Source organism: Lygodium microphyllum, chromosome 1, assembly GCF_053477565.2.
Source record: "Lygodium microphyllum isolate KBCC chromosome 1, Lygodium_microphyllum_v1.1.10, whole genome shotgun sequence".
Lineage (NCBI taxonomy): Eukaryota > Viridiplantae > Streptophyta > Polypodiopsida > Schizaeales > Lygodiaceae > Lygodium > Lygodium microphyllum.
In genome coordinates, this window is record NC_141135.1 from 87515018 (window position 1) to 87522837 (window position 7820).

Sequence of the window (7820 nt, forward strand, 5' to 3'; positions counted from 1 at the left end):
TAAGCTCTGATACCGACTATAATGAAGGAGACCTAGGAGAGAGAAGGAGATATTGCAAAGAGGAGAGAGAAAGAGGAAGAAGATGAGAAGAGAAGAGAGAGAAAGACTAGCAGAGGAGAGAGAAAGGCAGGAAGAGAGAGAGAAGGAGAAGGGAAGCCGTGAAAGATGGAAGTAAGGAAAAAAGAGAGAGTTGATTAGTGATAACTGATGCCCTAATTGGGTCTCTCAACACCTTATATACCCCCTCAGTATAACTCGGTATTCCCACGCTAACATGTGTCCTACCCATCTATCCCTACTCTTTTACATTTGGTGAGCCAGAGGAGAATGCTATTGATTTTGTAGATAGTTTGGAAATGGATTTCCTTGTCTTAGGAAGGGATGATGAGATCACAAATCTTTGTGGCATACCTTTGGCGCTTAAAGAAGAAGCAAGGGTTTGGTATCATAGTCTAGGTGATGAATCTGAAGCCATATGGGAGGCCCTCAAGAATACATTTCTTCTACAATATGGAGGAGATGATGCACCTAAAGATTTATAGAGACAACTCTCAAAACTATGTCAATATCCTCTCAAAGATTATGCTAATTATGAACACAAGTTTGTGACCAGCAAAGAAAGATTGTCTGCTACCTTGTCCCAATGGAGAGAGCGTCTGATTTCCTTAACAAGGAAAAATTTATAGCATGTCTTTTTCCTCTTCTCCAAGAGAAGATAAGGAGAAAATTTCTTACTATATTTGAAAAGGCAATGTAAGTGGCAAGAGCTGCAGATTGCAAGTTGAGATTCCAAGCCCAAGTATCAACAATGGAGTACTTGCAATCACAATCCATGCCTCTCCAACCTATGCTTGCCTAACCACTACAATCACCTACAATTCCCATGAATCCTCACATAGAAAATCATAGTCAAGAATTATTGGAAAGGATAAATAATCAACTAGATAATATTTCAATAAATTTGATGTAAGGTGTTAGAGTTCCACAATATTAGCCTCAGTTAATAGCTATTGGTGGTTGAAATGGCTAAGCTCCAAGGAGGCTTGTAAGGGAATATTTTTGCTAGAATTGTGGTAAAAAGGGGCATGGTATGTACTTTTTCCCCTATCTAAGAAGAACCAAAGGAGATTTCCATCATAGACCATGCCAACAATAAAACTCCCAGAGAAATGCCTTACACCATGGCTCCCATCTACAAATCTCACCATAATAGCGAATTCTAAGACCTCCAACCAAACCCCAACCAACAACTATAATTTCTTCCTTGTGAGAATATCCTACTATGAACATGATTGGTTTGAAGAAAACAAAAGAAGGAAAATAAATAATGATAGAGATGGATACCATGCCAATCTAAAAAGCTTAGATTGATGAATCTCAGAATCTCCACTATAGCAAGATCAAGAGTGGAGGTGGTGAATACACTTGAAAAGAGAGGAAGAAGAGGTGAAATCACCCTTGGTGTAAGATAGGGATCATAAAAGATAAATTTGATCCATATAGTCTAATCAAGGATGCGAGTTCATAAGGGCCAAGACTTACATGGCCATAACTATTGCATCTATCATTATAAGTGTATGTAATGAGTGATAAGATAATGGATCATTTGAATCTAGAGGTAAGTGGATCCTCTTCTTTTAAAGAAAAAAAGAAATATACTATTTATATTAACTGTATTGATATGATAAAAGGTGCAAAGATTACAATATGTGATATTCAAGTAGAAGTGGATATGTATGTGTTGCCATCCAAAGGGGTGTGCTATCCAATTATATTAGGAAGACCTTGGCTCTTTTCTATGTAAGCAAGATAACATTGGGAGATTTCTCCACTTGTGTTGCAACTGGAAGAAAAGTTTGGGAGAGAAGAATAAGCCATTCTGCACAATCGTAGGGAAGGAAAAAAAGAGAGTATAGAGTTGAAGACTTCAAAAGATGAGTGTAGCTCAAAGGAATGCTTCTCATCTAATGAAGAGACATCAGAGACATCTAAAGAAGAAGATAGTAGTTTTTTAGAATTTATGGGAGTTTTCCTAAAGGAGCTAGTTTGATAGAGGTGATTCAAGTATCTGGGTGGGACTAAGTGAAGAGGAGATATAAAGATGTCGACCAATTTTATTAGTGTAAAGAAGAAGGAGGATTATATGATAATATTGAGGAATCATACCACTTAGCTTATCTCTAATTATGATCACATTGTAGGAGAGATCATTGTGGAACACCACATCAACTTGAAGCTAAATACTAGACAAGGAATACAAAAGTTATAGAAAATTAGGTTCATGTAATAAAATTCTATCCTACTGGAAATAAAGAGGCCGTTAAGGGCAGGTTTTATCTATCCTTTGGAGGATTCTGAATGGGTTTCACTGGTTATGGTAATACTTAAGAAAAATGGAAAGTGGAGGATTTGTGTGAAGTAGAAAAAACTTAATGCAATGACAAATAAGGATAATTTTTCTCTTCCATTTCAAGATGAGATTTTAAATGAGGTAGCTAGTCATGAAGAATACACCATTTATGATAGATACTTAAGCTATTTTAGAATTCTAATTACTAAATAAAATCAAAGAAAAATGATATTCACTACTTATTGGGGATGTTTTGCATATAGGGTTATGCCCTTTGGCCTAACCAATGCTCATGTTACATCTCAGTATTTCATGAACTTTGTCTTCCAACCTTCCTTTGGTAAGTCAATTAGAGCATTTATTGATGACATTTGTATTTATAGTTCTCATTACCTCCACTTGGATAGAGTCGTGATGAAGGGTTAAGCAAACTAGCATAAATGGGTGGGTAACTTAATATAGATAAATGTTGTATTAGGGAAAGATAGATAGCTCTACTAGGCCATGTGGTGTCAAAAAATGGAATTGAAACTTAACAAGAGACCATTTGTACTCTCTTGAAGCCACATGATCCTACCTCAATTACGAACTAACTTTTTTCATCCAAAATTTAGGTATCTAAGCCAATTTATTTATCTATTGGCACAATTTGTGTAAGGTGCCCACCTGTTAACTTCAGGACACGTCTTAGCAGTCCATCAGAAAGGATGTCTAGAAAGCTCTGCCCGGCACTCCCATGGAATGTTACAGGGTATGCAATCTAGGACTTTCTGCGTCTGCTACATAGCTGAAGTATCCTGGTCGTTCCCACTTAGGACCGACTTGAATCAAGATTTTCCTAATGGTCATTTCCTAAACTGCAACTAGTGTCGAACTTGAGTGAACTAGTTTACGCAGAAACACCAGGTCCGAAGCGAATTCACGCTGCACTTGGTTCAAGAAGAATGGGAAACGAGAGGGATGCAAGGCTCGACCTCTCTGCCATAAGGCATAGTCCCATTCCGTTCCCCTAAAACAACGTAAATCGGGATTATTATAACTTAGACTCTAGGTCAGTGCCCTTACTGTTCGTGTCCTTTGAAAACGATCTTCTTGCTATTCATCATGATTGAGAAAAGTTCCCAGCCAACCGGGACCACCCATCTGTAGGACGGACCCATGGCCACATCCACTGCACTTTCCTCAGGTTCTTTTAGTTATCTAATTACCTACCACATTTAGTTGGACGTGCATCAAATAGATTTCTTAATTAGTCCATTAGGCACCGGTTCCTTTACGTAATCACATCACTTGACATAGAAAAATAATGCCAAACAAGTTCCTTTTCAATAGCTTATCATATTATCTTTGAAATACATTTATAAAGTCCAGCCCGTAGGCTTATCCATAATCCGCACGAAGGCTATCCAGCAATCCACAGGGATTACTAATCCAAGATTCCGCCCGTAGACTAGTATGCGGGCCTCGAGATCCAACCCCGAGTCACATTGGCCTCTTGTGCAAGGCCCAAAAGGCGAGGGATTTACGGCCAGAGCCCCCTCTGGCACCCAAGCATCCTCCTGCTCCAAGTAGCGCTCAACGGAGAGACCTCTTACAGCGGGTTCGGTCCACCTTCCCGGCGCAGTTAACAACCCCCTTGGTTAGGGTCAGGCAGGCAGTCGGGGGTAACTGAAGCTGCCTCTCCCTTCAGGCCTTCAACTTGAAGCATTAGATATATTTTCATCCTTTATTTGTTTGAGCAAACAAAGCAAAACACTGCTCTTAAAATTGTTACAAGCACAATCATTTCCATTGGTCGTTATCTTTTGGCCAACTGCTAAGGAGCAAATTCTTCTTTCTGAATGTATCTAGCACTCGATCTGGGACCAATTGCGACTTGGCAAGATCCCCAAGGGTTTATTTGTTAACCCTATATCCTTGGGTTAGGGCCGTACCCTAATAACCCGACTTAATCAATACCTTAAGTTCAAATAGCAATACATATATTATTCCAATTTACTAATTGGTCTGTTGCTTCCAAGACAAAATATCTAATCCCCGTATCTTGGTCACTTTACCCAAGAAAGATACTATATCAGGATGATTATTCATCCTCTTGCAAGATAAAATTGCGTAAGAATTTGCCAATCTCATTCCGAGGAATTGGCCATTCCCTTGTGATCAAATCACAAGATCATGCAACTCTGCAACTTGTTGCTAAGTGTTGCACCTAATCCATGGGACAATTTTACCCATCGAATGGTGTCTTCTAATCATGAAATCATGATTAGATAGGAAACAGGGTTAGGGTGTCTTCATAACAATCCGTTCCTGATTGCACTAGGCCAATATTGTCAGTCCTAAGGTTCCAAATTCAAATCGAGTTTCAACCTTTTAGCGAGTGAACGTTAGGGTAAAAACCTTAGCTCGTTTCTCGCAATTATGTACTATTGTCCCTACATTCTGTGAATGTGGGCAAGTCTTTAGGTTTAAGAGTTTCAGCTTTAGCAATAAGAGCGATTAGGTAATGTCCTCAATGTGCTCACCCTAGTTAGCTCTTTGGGATATGTGCATTGAATTAACCCTTCCTAAACGAGTACCTCGCAGTTTTAGGTGTTTAGGTTTAAACCAATTTACTTGTCTATTATTGAAGATATTTACAATACCATTTTCGTAACCACATGATGTATTGCCTATGTATGAGTAGTTTTACAATCCCTAGTTTTTCCGACTAAGATCAAAGCATAAGTTAAGTTATGGCATAATTTCTAGTGATCCTTCTATAACATGCAATCAAGTTCCGTGCTACTAAGCTTTAGGGTTTTATGTTTGAACCATGTAGCCTTTTCTAGCAATTACACAGTTGAAATAATATTTATACAAATTGACTAGAGTTATGCAGCTCAAGAACCATTTCATGCCTTGCAAATTCCTACGGATTATTAGCAACTTCCTATAACGAATCATTGCGAAGAAGAGATGTCTAATAATGCGACATGCAATTTATACTCCCATGCCTAATCGAAGTGCACGATAATAATCTCAACTTTATAAAGATGATCTTTAATTGATCTAAATTCGTTGAATATAACAAATTTCTAAGAATGCATAGACGTCTCATGTCCTTTCATTCGTTCCATTGGAAAAGTACAAATGACCAATTCCTTGACCGTAAGCTATTTCCTTTTAATTTATCCAAAGTATTCCAATCAAAAAAATGCATCCTTATTTCATAAATGATCCATGCACAATTGAAATATCACGACGTTAATCAAATTTAAGAAGAAAAACCTGGACTTGTGGTGAAATGTCCACATGGATGTTAGGAGATGATCCTCCTGTGGTTGTGCCTTGTGCCTTCTTAGGAGCCATCGAGACTTCGACCTTTTCGACTTGGACGCAGATTTATGATCTTGGCCGTCTCCTTCGCATGTGAAACTTCCTTTGTGATTCGGCTTCCTTGAATAATTTCTCTGTCTTTTTTGGAACCGGCTTTAGAAGGCCTTAAAGGATTCCTCCTTAAACTTCAAGGAAGAAGGGGTGTAAAAGATTTGCTTTGTGAAGGCAATTAAGAGGGGATTTTATAAGATCCCGGGGTAACAAGAACCTGCTTGAGAGGGAAATAGGGAAGGGGGTTTAGAATCTCGGATGATGGGAGCTTGTCGGAACTTAAGGGGGGAGAAGGGTTTAATGAGCCTTTTTAAAGGCCTCCGATAGGACTCCACGGGAAAGGGGGTGCTAAATGGACTTTAGTGGATTGAAAAAAAAAGGGGGGAAAAAATGGTGTAAAAGACCTTAAAGATAGTTTTTTGTGGTGGGGGAAAAAAACCCACGGGAAGGGGTTTAAATCAAGGGGGTTTTGGGGTTATAATAACCCACCTAAGAGGCAATAGGAAAGGGGTTTAAAGGTGGCAAGGACTTATCTATCACCGCATGTGAGGGGTTAAATCCCGGGGGGGTGGAAAAGGGGTAAAAAAACCTTCAAGAGGAAGGCTTAAAAGAAGACCACAGGAAGGGGGGCTTATCTCCTCCCCTTAGAAGCTTCCAAGAAGCTTCCTGGAAGCTTCTGTGGTTAACAGAAACCACGTGGAGGGAAGGGGAGGAATTAATGATGGCATGTTGGCGGCATCATCGGCGTCCTACTCGGCAGCAGATGGTGAACTTCAGCAGTCTCTTCCCTTCGCCACGGCGGTCTTGCTCCTTCTGACTCCCCTCAGACTAGCAATGTCCCGTCCTATCTCACAGTCTTCCTTCTCCTCTACGGCAGCATCAGTAGTGTGACGACTTCCTCCTTTCCTAGTCCCCTTCCCACAGGCTTTTATAGCTGAGGGGAGGGGATTCTCCCTCCCCCACGTGGCCTTACGCATGGAATTTGCCTTCCATTGAGCTCCAGCAAGGAGCTTAATCACCCTTGCTATTCCCCTCTCCTCCAGCACGACTGTCGGCTTGGGGAAAGAGGGGATAATGAAAAAATTTATCATGTTTCTAAAGATTATCCTTTTGGATTTTTAGTAAGAGGAGGTTCTCGTGAGGAACGCGGTTTAGAGATCGGAATTATTACATTCTCTCCCCCTTGGGGGAATCGAGATGTCCTCATCTTGAGATAAACTGGGGATATTGATGGTTGAGAGTGCTTTCATCTATCCAAGTGGCATCCTCCTCAAGATAATATTTCCACTAGACGAGGCATTCTCTCAAGGTTCTGGATCTTAGTTTTCTCTCCCTAACATCTAAGATCCTGTCAGGCCGTAGTTCAAGGACTCCTTGACTAGGCATTACAATTTGTTGGTCATCAAGTACATGGCTATCATTATGTACATACTTTTTCAATAGGCTGATATGGAATAAATTATGAACCTTTAGGTTCTCAGGGAGTTGCAGTCTATAAGCATAGGTCCTAGGTACTTAGCTTTTTCCAATCTCCTAAGGATAGGGAACTCTTCTTTGGGCGTACACGAATCAAGACCACGTCTCCTTCCTCGAAGATTCTATCTTGATGCTTCAATTCCGCGTTTGCTTTCTGTCTATCCTTGGCAGCTTGGATGTCCTATCTTATCAGCTTTGGTCATCCATCTCTTACAACATTTGCCTTGAAGCTTCAACCCTCAAGGTTGGATCTGAGAAGTTTAGGGGACTTCGACAGTCATGACCATATAATGCTTGAAAAGGGGTCATCTGAATGCTTTGTTGGTAAGAAGCATTGTAGGCAAATTCAACCAAAGGCAAGCATTGAATCCACCTTTTTTGTTCACGACAGTAGTATGCCGTAAGCATATCCTCGATGACTTGATTAGATCATTTTGTTTGGCCATCCGTTTGGGGATGATAAGCTGTACTAAAACCGAGTTGAGTCTCCATGGCTTCAAAGATAGCTCTCCAGAAGGGTGATGTGAAGAGAGAATCATGATCACTAATGATTCTTCTGGGTAGCCCATGTAGTTTGAATATCTCCTTGATAAACAACCTTGCAATGTCTGAGGCTTTATAGTTT